This window comes from Mus musculus, chromosome 10 (assembly GCF_000001635.26).
Source record: "Mus musculus strain C57BL/6J chromosome 10, GRCm38.p6 C57BL/6J".
In the NCBI taxonomy this organism is placed as follows: domain Eukaryota; kingdom Metazoa; phylum Chordata; class Mammalia; order Rodentia; family Muridae; genus Mus; species Mus musculus.
In genome coordinates this window covers 39588734-39604292 of record NC_000076.6, presented here as the reverse complement: position 1 = coordinate 39604292, position 15559 = coordinate 39588734, and the positions used below count along the sequence as shown (strand labels likewise).

General features: G+C 46.4%; 2 long non-coding RNA genes across 3 annotated transcripts in view; one reads left to right on the top strand and one right to left on the bottom strand.

The window, feature by feature from the left end:
* Gm16364 (predicted gene 16364) overlaps nucleotides 1-15559 on the top strand; it is a 57612-nt gene that overhangs the window by 9390 nt on the left and 32663 nt on the right. The window contains exons 2-3 of one of the 2 annotated variants that reach the window (NR_152260.1): nucleotides 2491-2588; nucleotides 7953-8438. This is a non-coding gene — a long non-coding RNA (predicted gene 16364). Of the gene's footprint in view, nucleotides 1-2490; nucleotides 2589-7952; nucleotides 8439-15559 lie in introns of those variants that run through there. The other variant, NR_152259.1, reaches the window with a different exon arrangement.
* On the bottom strand, nucleotides 3375-13945 carry Gm40627 (predicted gene, 40627). Its single transcript, NR_166645.1, has 4 exons — nucleotides 13866-13945; nucleotides 13220-13369; nucleotides 8320-8654; nucleotides 3375-3689 (listed from the first exon to the last, which is right to left on the bottom strand). It is a non-coding gene; the product is annotated as a predicted gene, 40627 (long non-coding RNA).

The following is a 15559-nucleotide window of genomic DNA, read 5'->3' as shown; positions in this document are numbered from 1 at the left end:
AGACTTCCTTTGTCAATGCAATTAATCTGAATTTCTTCACCCTAGCTTCAGGCATACTCTAAACACTAGGGCAAAAAGCAGTCATATTCTTCATCAAAACATCACAAGAACAATCTCTGGGCAACATGCTGAAATTCTCTGAAACCTCTTGAGCCAGTTTAAATCTCTACAGTTTAAATCACCGTCAGCACCACTATTTTCCATATTCCTACTAGAATGTCCCATTAAGCCCTACTTAAAGTATTACTCTTCTTTCCAAAGTCCTCAAATCCACATTCCTCCAAACAAAAACATGGTGAAGCCTATCATGGCAATACCTCAGTCACTGGTACCAATTTCTGTCTTAGTTAGGGTTTTATTACTGTGAAGAAACACCATGACCAAAGCAACTTTTATAAAAGACAACATTTTATTAGGGCTGGCTTACAGGTTCAGAGGTTCAGCACATTTTTATCATAACAGGAAGCATGAAAGTTTTTAGGCAGACATGGTGTTAAAGAAGGAGCTGAGAGTTCTATATCTTGATCTGGAGATAGAGGCAGCCAGGAGGAGGCTCTCAAAGCCCACTTCCATAGTAACACATCTCCTACAACAAGGTCACACATATTCCAACAAGGCACCATGGGCCAAGCATATTCAAACCACCACTATGTGTGTGTGTGTGTGTGTGTTGTGTACCTGTGTGTATGTACATCTATATATATGCAAATACATATATATTATATACATATAGCATATATGAGCAAGAAATTCATTCCATAAGTTTTGTGAATCCAGAACCCTAATAGTGTACAACTCTTTTGTGTCTCCCACCTGACCCCCCACCCCCAGTGACAAACCTCCTCCAATGAGGCCATATCTCCTAAGCATTCCCAAACAGTTCATGACGGGTGTGGGGCTGTGGGTATAGGGGAAGAGCAGAGTAGGAGAGGGAGCCCACGTCCCACCAGAGTTCCAGTGCAGGCAGACTCGGGAGGATTGCCGGACACTTTCCAAGTGGCCCAGGTGGGCATCTGGCTGTGTGAAGCCACTGACCCCACATGGCAGGGGGTGGACAAAGGGCAGCCACCAGTACCAGGTTCTCAGTCTCTGGCATCCCACACAGAGGAGCTTGACTGGAGACCAGACTGTCTGTGCATAGCCCATTGTCCCACAGACGGGGACCAAATATTCAAGTATATGATGAACCTATGGAGCTATTCTCATTTAAACTACCTCAGGGTTGCTATAACAGAATACCAGAGAGTGGGTGGCTTAAATTATAAGCTTTTATTTCTTAAAGGTTCGCAGGCTAGAAGTCCAAGACACTAGAAGTGTATTGTGTATTGGTGGAAAGCCTGCTTTATGGTTCATGAATGGCCTTCTTGCTCTGTCTCATTCAGTAGAGAAGCCTGGGATGTTCTCTGGTCCCTTTTACAGGGGTGCTAATTCTATCCATGAGGTCTTGTTGCCACAATGTAGTTGCCTTCCAAAGGTTCTATCCCCTAATGCAATTGTATGAAGTAGGTATGACATTTCAGCATATGAATTTGAGGGAAATGGTCCTAAGAATGTAGTTAATAACACTTGGCAACTTTGCACATAACAAATAAAGGTAGTTTTCTCCACTCCCATAAAACTAAATCAAACCAGAGATGATGCTCAGCATTAATTCATGGAATAAAAGGGAAGAAAAGATTGATTGATTGATTGATTGATTGATTGATTGATTTATTACAAACCCGGTCTTTTCATGTTTAAAGCTTTACTTACAATCATGAGAAGACAGAGTGAACTGTAGTGACCCACCATGTATAAAGGGAGATAGCCACTCTCGTGTTGTCCTCTGAGAATGTCCCCAGTTCAAAGGGTCCTGAGCACCAATCATAGGCTGCCTGAGGAGTGTTCACTGCCCCAGTGTGTCTGTCCTGCCCTGGACTTTCACTCCAGCCTCTCAACCTTCCCGAGTACTGACCTTGGTCCTGACGCACACTGGGTGTTGGACACAGAAGCAGAAACTTACTTCTCAACACTTACTTTGGTCTCCTGATGGACAGGCAGTGGCAAGCAGTAGTTCCAACTAAGCAGCTAAGATGAGGCAGAGGCCCACGGCATGCTGAGTCTCTCCTGCTCTGCTTGGCTCCTTCCGTTCAGAATGGAAGCCAGCACAGGCAGGTGCACAGACTCAGCCTCACCTCTGCCGTCCCCACCAAGCCCTGGTTCCTCTTGCTACCTGTCTAGATGGCCTTTCCCTTTCAGCGGCATCCTCTCTGGGCATGTCTCCTGTCCTGTTGGCACACTGAATCAGGACCTCCAGAACCTAACAGAGGTCTTGGTATCACAGACTAAAAGCAGAAGAGCGAGTCTCAGCCACTAAGAGGCCTGCGTGATTTGATGTGTTATGTACTGAGACTCAATTGTCAATGAGATGGTCTTAGCAAGGGAAGGTCCCGAAGGCAGAGGTCTGAGGAGTGATACTGGTCACGCATTTCCCCTTTGCTTTCTCACCAGGTGAAGAGACAGAGGTCATACCCATGAGGAAGAGGCTCTTGGCAGACATGGAATCTACTGTCACCTTATTCTTGGATTCTTAAGCCTCGTAAACACTGGTAAAGAAATGTCTACTCTTTATAGTTTACCCAGTCTAGAATAGTCCCCTTTAGCCCACAAAAGATACATTCCAAATGCCTAAATCCTGAAACTCAACATACCAAGCCCTGTATATACTAATTTTTTTCTATGCATACATATCTATGATAATTTAATTTACAAGTTAGAAACAATAAGAGATAAACAATGGCTAATAAAATAGAAGTTATAGCTCTCTAAAATTACCAACATTTACTTTTATTCTCTGATGTCATTTTTAAATAACACAAAGATTGCTGGATGTGATGGTGGGAATGTGAAATGCCCCTCTCTCGTTCCTGAATGTGAACATTTGATTTAGAACTTGAGATACTGTTTGGGGAAGCTGTGGGAACTTTGGAGTGGACTGTGTGGCTTTTGGATGTGGGCCACTGTGGTCAGGCCTTTGAGAGTTACAACCTTCCTCATTTCCCTCCCCACCTCTGTGCTTCCTGACCCACCACAAAATATGTGCATCTGTTGAGAGCTCCGGCCTCCGAGCTTTATCACCATGATGCCCTAAATAATCCTCTCCTCTTTCAAGCAACTTTTTTCAAGTTGTTTCTGTTGGGTGTTTTGTCAGAGTGTCAAGACAAGTAGCCCACACGCGTGTCATACTTTTCCACAGGAATCTGATAACCAGGCTACTAAGCGACTGATGGGCATATTGAATATTCAGCAGGGGATGCTGGACAAATAGATGAGTCACAGGCAGACAGCGTGGGCAGTCCAACATCTCACCACACTATTCAAATGACGTACAGTTGTAATTCTTAAAAACTCATTTATTTATTTTGTTTATGTGTGTTTGAGGAGTACACATATACCATAGCGTGTACATGCTTGTACCATAGCATGTACATGGAAGTCAGAGGACAATTTTTGGAGGTTGGTTCTCTCCTTTCATCATGTGGATCCTGGGGACCAAAGTCGGGTCATCAAGCTTGGCAGCAAGCTCCTGTAGCCACCGAGCCATCTTTCCAGCCCCCCTGACGCACAGTTTAAAATGGAAGAATTGTTTGTTTCTGGAAATTTCCATTTCACACTTTCAGGCTATATTTGATGCACATAACTGCAGGTGACTGAAGCACAGATAAGGGAGATTATTGTAATTTGTTACAGATGCAGGTACACATGAAGATAAGTCTCCTTCTCCTACATAGTTCAGATTTATTCATCTCCTTCTCTTATGAAAGGGGATGCTGAGAACAGCAGAATTGTCAAGCTATGAAATAGCCTGTTAGACCATTACCCACGGCAATGGGTGCCTTTTACCAAACATTTGCATACTTGAAGGAGAGCATTCTAAAGTTCTGGGGGAAAGTCAAAGATTACCTGTTCCTTGGTAGCTTCCTGTGGTTAGTTGGTTCTGAAGTTTGGGGCAGTGTCTCTAGAGTAAGCCCTATAATCAGCTTCCTGTTAAAACCACCACTTCACTAGTAGCTAACCTTCAGGGTGCACTTGGAGGGCATTGCTCACTGGTACAGTGCTTTCCTGGGTCCAGAAAGGTTCCTATTCTAGTCTACCACCAAGAACAGAATGAGAGGTTTTGGAAGATGATAAGTACTAACCCTAAACATGTTGCCTGCTTTACACATGGCTTGTTAGAGCTTCTGTGTGAGGTGGGTTCTAGGAAAGGATACTCAAAAATAAAATCGAAAAATATGTTCCAAAGAGCAACTCTCCAAAAGGAAAATTAGCACTGAGGTCCCAGGCTCACAGCTAGGAAGATCAGACAAGGGAAGAATGTCAAAAAAGAGGCAGAAGGATGCAGTGAGGATTCTGGGATTTTGCTTAAGCATGTGCTTTCGTTTTAATCCCAGGTACAGGTGTGTGTGTGTTGGGGGCGGGGGGTCCCAGACTGTCCACAGCAGCTGACTATGATTTGCCTCGCGCTCTAGTAGAGGTGTGGTTTTGCCAGCTGCAGAGAGTTTCTGTGATTGTGTGACATTGGAATTCTGGCAACTTTTCAGAGGGTACATAAATGCTAGGGCTCTGAGAGGTGGGGATGGTTGTGGTTTGTTTGTAGTTGAGCTCAAAGAAGAAATAAAAGGAAAGCAATTAGATTCAGGGATTTTCCTAATTCCTCTCTCCCCTCTATCCTTGTTTCTATTCTATCTAGTGACTGGGGGGTGAAACTAGGGAGATAAAGGATGGAAAAAGAAGAACCCACACCAAATGTCATGGAGCCCAGCAGATGAGAAGATGTGACATCAGGATAGGCAAGAGCTTTTGTGCGATGCTTGATAGCAGGGGGGCAATGAGGATCCCCAACACTGTTTGGTGTGTGGCCCATTGTGTAAATCCTGACATCCAGTCCTATATTTTCCCAGTCTTCTTTTGTTGGATTCACACAATTCCTTGGCTTCTGGATGTACCCACAGGCAGCTTTATTTAGTTCACATAAAAAGTAAACTAAAAACTTTATTCTTAAAGCCTGGCATGGTGACATATGCCTGCAATCCTAGCACTTGGGAGGAAGAGGCAGGAGGATCAGGAATTCAAGGCTAGCCTTAGCTCCATGGTGAGCTCAAAGCCAGCCTGGGCTACATGAGACATTGCCCCATAGAACAAACAATAACAATAATAACAACAGCAAAACAATCCCACAATGAAAAATAATAAATATTACTATGGTTATTTGTAGAAACTTGGAATTCTTGTATACTCATTTCTAAAGTTACAGTGTGACCCAGAAATTGTGTGTAACACAATAGTAACACCATCACAATTACTAAGCAGATAAATGGGTAACAAAATGTGGTGCATACATAGAGTAGAATATTGTTGAGATCTAAAAAGAATGAGGATCTGACACATGCTACAACATGCATGAATCTGAGGATCTGACATGTGCTACAACATGCATGAACCTGAGGACCTGATACATGGTACAACATGCAGTAACCTGAGGACCTGACACGTGCTACAACATGCATGAACCTGAGGACCTGACATGTGCTACAACATGCATGAACCTGAGGACCTGACACATGCTACAACATGCATGAACCTGAGGACCTGACACGTGCTACAACATGCAGGAACCTGAGGACCTGACACGTGCTACAACATGCAGTAAACTGAGGACCTGACACGTGCTACAACATGCATGAACCTGAGGACCTGACACGTGCTACAACATGCATGAACCTGAGGACCTGACACGTGCTACAACATGCATGAACCTGAGGACCTGACACGTGCTACAACATGCAGTAAACTGAGGATCAGATACATACTTCAACACACATGAACCTGGGGACCTGACACATGCTGCAACATGCATGAACCTGAGAACATCTTCTCAATATAAGCCAGTCACAGAAGGACAAATGTTGTATGAACTACGTACATGAGGTGTCCAGGGTAGTCTTTTCAGATAAAAAGAGTTTTGGATATGTTGCAGTGGTGATGGTCCCAGAACTATAAAATGACCCCTATGCTACCTTGCAGAACAGGGCTCCGCAAAGATGTGAAGTGTAAGGCAGGGGAGCTAAGGGGCCAGGCAGTTTATATCCCTAAACATGGCTAGATAGATAATTTCCTGGTGTGTACTTTACCACAATTAAAGAAGCAGCCTGTGAGGTAGGCTCTGTGGCTCTCATTAAGATCCAAGGTGTTCAGTGGCTTGCTGACATACACAGAGCCCACCACTATCCCCTCAGGGCCACAGTCACCTCTGTACCTGGCTGTACAGGTCCCACTCAGGAGGAGCTCAGGACACTGGTCACAAGCCAGCGCCACAGAGATTGGTCTTGGTGAGCTCTGGCCTCTCTTTTCTGTGCCCTTCCTCCAACACTTGATTTTTCTGGCACTCATGTTTCCTCCCTGCCCTTCCCTCTTCAAAATCTGCTGGGTCGGGAGGCGGGGTAACTGATCTCTCATTTATACCTAAAGCACAGGGTGTGCATTTGAATCAATGTGCTGCCTCTCCAAGGGGTGCTTGCGTTTTAAGCCTCATCGGCTTCTATGAAATGAAAGGCTTTGTTTCATATTGAAGGACTTTCTGGCATCAGGGAGCAAGAGGGGAGGGATCAGAGAGGCACGGTAGCAGGTAGGGCAACCATAACCTAAGAAATGCATTGAATGGAAGCAGCTTTAAGCTGTGTTACAGGGAGGTGTATTTAATGGACAGGCAGATTTACAGGGCTCTGCAAAGATGTGAAGTGTAAGGCAGGGCGGCTAAGTGGCCAGGCAGTTTATAAACCTTCCCCTTTGAGCAAGCCTTGGCTCCTGATCGCCATCCTCCAGACTGGTTTGTCATCAGAACTATTCACACCCAGGAAAAAGAAAGCAGGGGGCTGATTTCCTTAGGGTATCGTTTTCCTGACAGCTCTCCATCCCTGTTCTCTGCTTTGTTGCACTGTAAAATTCCAAGCAGCTGGGCTTGGCAGCCGTACATCTCTGTCCACAGAGCCTGAGCAATGTGTGTGTGTGTGTGTGTGTGTGTTTTTTTAATTTTAATGCACGGCTGGCATAGAATGCCATACTATGTGGAAGGCAATCATTTATATGAGCATGCACGTTTTTCAGGTGCTTGACTCAAGACAGCAGTCCTAAGGAGCAGAAAAGCCCCTATGCAAACAGTGTCCGGAGTAAGAGCTTTTGTCTGATATAGGCCTCCTGGTTTAAGACTGGATACCACCTCCTGTCTACATATGACTTTAGGAAGTTTAACATTTTTACACCTCTATTTCCTAGTCTGTGTAATGAGTAGGAAATGAGGGTGTTTGTGTCTTGGTTCACCAAAGCTATAAATGCACCAGTCTGGCTGTCACCTTTGTGGGGTATAGGGCTTCTTGCCCCGCACAGCTTATGGACCAGAGGCAAGGTAGCCTGAAGCCCCACCAAATCCCTCGAACCTTCCTTGCCAGCACAGATTGTACATGTGCACCCAGGAGTCCTGGAGGCTGTTTTGAGAGTAAATGAATTGCCCTATATGCTTTATCTGGTGTTTCACTCAATAAAGACTAGCTACTATCATCCTAATAAATATTAAATAAATGCACAATTCACCTAGCAAACCAGAATCAGATCTGAGTTGATACCGTAAGAGAAGCAACTCAACTCAAAACTGTAGATAATTCTAAAATATTCATGCATAGCAATGAGATGAATTTTTATGCTAATCATTGACTAAGGATTCCTTGAATGTCAGAGAATTTAATACCAATCAGAGACTCCTATGTGGATGAGACTACAACTGAGGAGAAGCCGTTTGAGGGCGCGTTAGGTGGCTTTGTTCTAGTTAAAAGAATTGAATCTGAGTTCTATCTTTGGCCTTGGGTGGAAAACTGACAATCTAAACTGCACAATACATTACTATTGTCTTCTCATTTAAGAGTGAGTCCAGCTGGACCTGTCAATCACCTCGCCTGGAGACTACCCCTCAGGAAAACTGATTCACCTGAAGATGTTACAGAGATGGGGGAAATAATTATTCTCTTAATGAGATAACATGTGTGTACCTCCCTGAGAAGTCCCTCCCTCAGTCCAGCTGTTTGCAGATCTTTCCTACTAAGACAGCCTGCTTTCCCCAGTTCTAACTCCAAAACTGTAACTTCTCCTTTCCCCTTGTCTCATCTTTGGCTAAAGGCCAAAACCTCCTCCTGCTTCCAACCTCTGTACACTCTCTTTCTTTAACCCCCTCCAAGCCCCAGTTACTTGGCGCCCTTCCTTGCAGAACCTGCCAACTCTCCTGAAACCTACCTCGGAAGGCATGTCATGCTCTCCTCTCCAGCTCCCCTTTCCAGGCAGCAGTTGAGGTTTGTAGCTTCCTGACCTTGTGGTTTACTCCTGAGCGCCAATAAAAGAGTCCACAAGCTTCCCTCTGAGTCTATCTGAAATTATTTTGTCTCAGAATCCACAAAAGGAAACCCCAGTTTCCCTATAACAGGAGCTGAGCCTCCCAAGGGCCTTTGGTCTCTCCTGGGCTCTGCCCTGCCTTGCCTGGTGGTCCCTCTGGGGACAAGGTGATGGTGGAGATCACGACAGGCAAACCTGAGCTTGGCAGAGCCATCCTCATCTGTAAGCTTGGCGCCTTCCTAGAAGAAGAAAAATTGTTTATTCCATCAATTTAAGACATTTTCTCCTCTCAGCTCTGCCTACTTTTGGCAGACTACATGGAGAAGAAAGAGTAAACACAGCTAGTAATGCAATTTATAAAAGAGACATTCTTAGAATTGCAGTTTACAAGCAGAAGGCCAAGAGGACGACTCTTGGGCAGAGATAGACAGAGACACAGAGAGAGAAATTGCACTTAACATGCACACCCTCCCCAAAGCCCCCCAAAGCTCCTAAAACTCCTCCCCACTGGACTGAGAGGAAAGGACCTATGGTCTTTGTAAGGTTGACCCAGGGGCTAGGGAGATAACTCAGTTGCTGCCTTGTGGGCATGAGGATCTGACTTTGATCTTCAGGACCCCTCCCCCTCCCCCCACAAAATGAACCAGACATGGTGGTTCATGGTTGCAATGGTTTCTGGTAGCTACCAGTGGCCATGGAGAACTGGGTATCTGGAAGGAGAGCTGGGGATGGATAGGAAGGACAGACAAGAGAGGAATGAGACCAAGACAAAGTTTCTGATCAAGGCCCAATGTTTAATTCTTAAGTCTGAATTTAAAGGGGGAAACCCATCCCCCCACTTTGCCAGGATCTCCTGGGGAAAACAAGCTCAGCCTCTCAGCAGGTAGTGGCAGGACAATAGACTTCACCTAGGTCAGAAGACTCCACCCTAGGTGGGCTAGGGAACTGTGACAAACAAGGTCTGATTTAGGCCACTCAAGGCTAGGGGGAAGGGCACAGTTCCCAGTACTAGGGAAATGGAGCCATCAGTTCCCCCAGGCACTCTGGCCTGTCAGCCTGGCTTGGCAGTTTTCAGATTAGTGAGACTCAGTCTCAAAGCGTGGTAAACTGCACCCTCTGACCTGTACATGTACCATGCATACAGATTAATGTACAATGCACATCTGCACACACATATGTGCAAGCTTGTACACAGAGAAAGAGAGGGAGAGGGAGAGGGAGAGGGAGAGGGAGAGGGAGAGGGAGAGGGAGAGGGAGAGGGAGAGGGAGAGGGAGAGGGAGAGGGAAACTTGAGCTCTTTTTGTTCAGTCCAGTAGTTTGGTCCTCTCTGTAGTACTCTTACTCTTGTCTTAGTTAGGGTTTTACTGCTCTGAGCAGACACCATATCCAAGGCAACTCTTATAAGGACAACATTTAGTTGGATCTGGCTTTCAGAGGTTCAGTCTATTATCATCAAGGTGGAAGCATGGCAGCATCCAGGCAGGCATGGTGCAGGTAGAGTTGAGAGTTCTCCATCTTTATCTGAAGGCTGCTAGTGGAAGACTTGATTCCAGGCAGCTATGAGTAGGGTCTTAAAGCCCATACCTACAGTGACACACCTACTCCAACAAAGTCACACCTACTCCAACAAGGCAACACCTCTAAATAGTGTCATTCCTTGGGCCAGGCATATACAAACCATCATACTTGTTAAGTGAGAATAGGCCCTAAGGTCCATACCTGGTTTTCTGACCTCTGTGGGAACAGCCTTCACAGGCCCTCTGTTCCTTGAAGATGTGCCAGCTGACCCTGTAGGTTCACCTGGGTCCTCCTTGGAGGGTAAGGTGACTGGCTCTTCACCAGAAGGCTAACAGATGAAGCCTAGAGCCCACTCCTTACTTCCTCCACAGTATTCGAATAGTTAGTCAGGTAAACTGCTACCCAGAGGAAAGACTGACTGCCTTCCTCAGCCTTCCCTGTGGCTAGGCATGGTGCTGTGTCCTGATCAAGAATCTCTGAGATGTGTTGTGTGGGGCTCTGGAGTCACACAGACCTCTTTTCCTTCCTTCATCATAGGTTAGAACATAAGTGGAATACTGGTGGGAACTGTTAGAGACCATGTGGCTGACAGCAGCATTCAGGAATGATGGACCAAAAAGGAAGGCAACTGGGTCTGTATTGGAACCTACATCCTTCTGTGCCTAAACTCTTGATTTCCTTGTCTGATGGGGGGTTTTCCCATCAAGATGAATCCTTCATGTGAAAGACCCCGTTTTGGGGAGACCCATGCTGAAGTCCCAGGATGAGCCGATGCCCGATGCAATATCCCATGAGGTTTATTTGGGAATCAGCATGCTGAGGCCGAGCTTGTAACCCACACAGGGTCTTTAAAGAATAAACCGTAAAGTGAGGGGAGGATAAGATCACAAAGACTGGGGAAGTTGAATAAACATCGTAAAAATGGGGATGGTGAATTACAGCTCATCTCTCATGGAAAGGTTACAGGCTATTTTTGGTAAACGTTCATGGTCCCTTACACTATGGGTCAGGCGCCTGGGTGGGAAAGAACTCCATGCTGGGCTTCGTTTCTAGGGGTCTAAGAAACACACTGAGTTGGGGCCTTACACATGCTCTCTCTCTTGCTTCACCCCATTCCAGGGTATACTCTCTCTTCCCTTAGTCCTTCAGTCACCACAAGTCAAGGCCAGCATGGGCTAAGCCGTTACAAAGTATTGGGGTATTTGGTGTCCACAACAGGACACAGGAAAGAGCTGGAAATTCAAAATGGGGTATCACATAGACCCAATCCCGTATTTGCAGAAACAGGCCAGTTTGGATGGAGGCTCCATGTATTGCCTTCTTTCTCCCTCACGTCTTAATATCAGCTTTGCTCTCTGTCTCGAAAAACCATTCATTTCAAGTCCTAGGTGGCTTGTCATGTGGGAATGTGTGACCTTATAGAACATAAGATGACCATTGAACGACCTTGCTAGAATAGCATGCTGGGGACCTTCCGCTAGAAGGCTGTGATTCCTTCCTGGAATGGCCCAGCAAAATAAGCTTTACAAGAAAGCCCTGACCAAAAGACAGGCGCAGATAATGACCAAGAATGTTTCAGTTCCCTCTTCTGGTGACTAAGACCTCCCCTCACCATCAATGCTGCTTAGGGAAGGTCATGAGACACTTGCCTCCCTGAAAGGGAGAGGCTAATTACCATTTCTAAAGGGGGGAATCAAAAGGTCAGCTCAGGCCAACAATGGCCTTAAACCAACTTATGTTGTTATCAAGGCCTACCCTTAAACAGTATAAAAAGTGTGTGCTTAAGGGATTCGGGGTCACCTTTGACCCCCCACACCCCACACGCCTGAGCAATAAACCTCTTGTATATTGCATCAGTCTCCATCTCTGCATCTTTGTGAGTGGGACATCCCAGACGTAAGGCTTTTTGGGTCTTACAGGTCACCAGGTTGGCAGCCATATCCACTCCAGCCTTCTGGGCAGAAAACAAGTTCTACAGTCCTTCCCTTGAAGGACAACGCTGTGAGCTTAACATCCTAGGCTCGTGTGGTGTGTTTGCCTCCTACACGAATCCATTCAGAAGGAGCACTTGCTCTTCTGTTATCATTATTATCGTTATTATTATTAGTGTGCGCTGCCCTGTGTGTGATGAGTGTGAGTGTGGGTGCCCTCACATCATGGCTTGCATGTGAAGGTCAGAGAACAGCTTTGTGGGGCAGGTCAGGGGCTGGCTCTCTCTTCCTCTGTGCACCTGGGGATTCGACTCAATTGTTAGGCTTATATGGCAAACTCTTTTACCCTCTAGGCCATCATACTGTCACCAAAGATGTCTTTTAAAAAGCTTCCTATATAACTCCAAAGCACGGGCAAGTTACACACCAATGCTCTGAAAACACCTCATCAGAATTCAGGGCTGAGGACATAGCCCCAAGGAGCCTGCATGTAATCTTGGGTTTATCCTCCAGCACTGACAAAGTGTTTTCTTCTTGTGGAGTATGAATGTGTTTATGTATGTATCTATGTATGTATGTATGTATGTATGCATGCATGTATAAATTGCTTGATGACAGATTATAGTTCTATAAATCTGGATGGGGTTAATCTGGAACTGTGAATTCTCTCTCTCTCTCTCTCTCTCTCTCTCTCTCTCTCTCTCTCTCCCTGTCTGTGAGTGTGTGAGTATGTGTGAGTGTATGTGTGAGTGTAAATGTAAGTGTGTGTGAATGTATGTGTGAGTGTGTGGGCATGTGTGTGTGTGAGTGTGTGAGCATGTGTGAGTGTATGTGTGTTTCTTAATTCTTTTTTCTTTTTCTTTTTCTTTTTTTCTTTTTTTCGAGACAGGGTTTCTCTGTGTAGTCCTGGTTGTCCTGGAGCCCACTCTGTAGACCAGGCTGACCTCGAACTCAGAAATCCACCCGCCTCTGCCTCCCAAGTGCTGGGATTAAAGGCGTGCGCCACCACACCCGGCCGTATGTGTGTTTCTAAGGACTGAACTCAGGACCTTGCTCGTATCATGCAAGCACTCTTCCACTGAGCTACATCCCACCTGGGACTCTGCATCCCTAACATACTCTCATTGCTACTCGGATCGGTACTCTGTTGACCACAGTGTGAGTAAAATGTTGGTACCACGGGGACTGAGGACCCTCTACTTTGTCTGTTATCAGGGATTTCTGACTGGAATTATCTTCATTCTTAAGCCCTGACCTAAGCAATTTTGTTTGTTTGTTTGTTTTGTGTTTTTCCATCACACTGAACAGATAAGGTGGTGTTCCTTCTGTGCTGGGCTGTGGTGAGGGAAACTTACTTTCACAACCAAGCGTGTCTAACTTGGTTTCTGTTGCCCTAAAGCAAGGAAGATGTAGAGGGGAGAATTGCTTTGCATCACACTTTCACATCACCGCCCATCATCCGGAGCTGTCAGGGCAGGAACTCAGGCAGATCCTGGAGGCAGGAGCTGGATCAGAGACCACGGAGAAGTGCTGCTCAGTGGCTTGTTTCTACTTCTGCTCACCCTGCTTCCTTAGTTAACCCAGAACCACCTGCCTGTGGTGGCGCTGCCCACAGTGAGCTGGGATCTCCTCAAGCAACCACCTAGCAGTCCAGTCATGCCCCCAGCGCAGTCTAAGGAAGGCAACTCCTTAATTGAAGCGTCTTCTCCTCAGATGTCAAGCTGACAGTAAGAACTGCCGTATTTTCCTAAACGCGCCATTTCCCTCTGCCCACCTCACACCTCCAGACCCCACGTACACACATGCAGTAACTTATTTTTCGTGTTCGCTGTCCTTTCTTGTTGTATTAGTAAAGACTGAGACCTTGTGGTCCTGCTTTGCAAGGCGCCTGCCCTGAGCACCCACGTGGGATGAGAAGAGGCAGAAGAGACCTCCTAAGCCGGCACATACCTAATCCTTGCCACAGGATGAGACCTCAGACCCTGGACACACAGGACTCACCTAAGTGCTAACGACAGCGGCCAGTGTTGTGAAATCGTATAACCAGACTACAGAGCACCGTTTCTACCCAGGATGCTTCTGTTGCTTTCAGTCTTGAGCGCTGAAGCGCATGCGTGTACAGAGGGGCCCCTAGACAGAGGCACGCTGATTGGGAGGTTGCAGATCCGAGATTGTGTAGTGATTCTATCCTCAGTAAGTCCATACATCCCAGCGCCAAGTCCCTGCCCTGCATCAGAGACGGACCTGCCCTAGAAGAGCCCTCTTTGACATGTATAGTACTCAGTGAGGGGAGGTGACATCTAATCTCAGCCTCCCGGGTGACACCCCCCCCCCCCCAAATGCCCTGAAACCCACACAACTCTGCCAGTTGTATGTTTGGCAAACTTTTCTCCCAACGGGCAAGCCCTGACTGAGACCCGTTGGCCGTTCAGTAAGCTGAGGGATTTTTGCCCAATGCATGACTTGACATTTTCCTCACTGCATGTCAGGTGCAGCAGCCAGTGGCTCGCACTTCACTGTGCAAAGGGCCTGATGTTCTCAGGACACTTAAGAAGCTCTAATCCTTCTGCTTCTCCTGGGTCACCCTGAGAGGCTGCAGCCCCACCTCACTCTCTGTAGAATCTCTGAAGAGCCTCACAGCTACCTCCCACTCTGAATTCCTACTCCTCCAAAATATGGATGCAGCTCACCCCCCTACAAGAGAACCCCGAGAGCAGGCCCCCCACCTCACTCTTCCTGCCATTCTTCCTATTGGCCCAAAGGTCACCATCGCAATTGTGCTTACATAACAGATTTTAGCCCGAGGGATTTCAGGAAATGGTTTAAGATGGACTGGTTGTGGGAAGTCAGACTGGCATCTCCGCCTAAGCAAGTGTCTCACCGGCCAGCTTTCTCCCCTGGTTGCCCTCTCCCCAGAGACCCCTTGTCTTCCCTTCAGGGTCTCAGGCCTACATCTCAGCACCAGACAAAGAAGACAAGAATCTTGCCGCTTTATCAGCCAGTGTCATCTAATCCCTTCCCTTGATGGCAACGCTATCCCAACCATTTCTGATATTTCGCTCTTTCACAGCCAAGTCCTGTAAAGACTTAGCAGTTCCGCACGCAGCCGCCTACCACGGAGATCAATACTACCCCTGTGTTTTGTTTACTGGTAGCAACTAGCAAAAGAAATAAATAGAAATCAGGAAACACTTTGGTAACTCCACGTCTGGGTTCAGCCCAAAGGATGGAAAGCAAGAACTCGAACGGTTATTTGTGTGTGCATAGTCAAAGCAGTGTCAGTCTCAGGAGCCCAACAGTACGGAGCACTGAAATGTCTACCAGGAGGTGGACAAAGTAAGGCACATGCATACAACGGGCTGGGCCTTTACGGGGAGTTTGCATTCTGACGCCTATGACAACACGGAAGAGCCTTTAAATGTTGAGTGGAAGAGATGGCTCAGTGGGTAAAGGTACTTACTGTATAAGCCGATCCTGGCATGGAAGGAGAGACTCCTGAAAGTTTTCCCCTGCCCTACGCATGCACACTGTGGTATATGTGTACCCCCTGCCCCGCACACATGCACGCACACATGCATACACACAGAATAATGATAGTAAATACCAGCTTCCCAGATACAGGAGCTGAGGACAAAAGGGAAATACACATACTGTTAAAAGAGCATTTGCATTTTAGTAATGGATAATAGCAATGG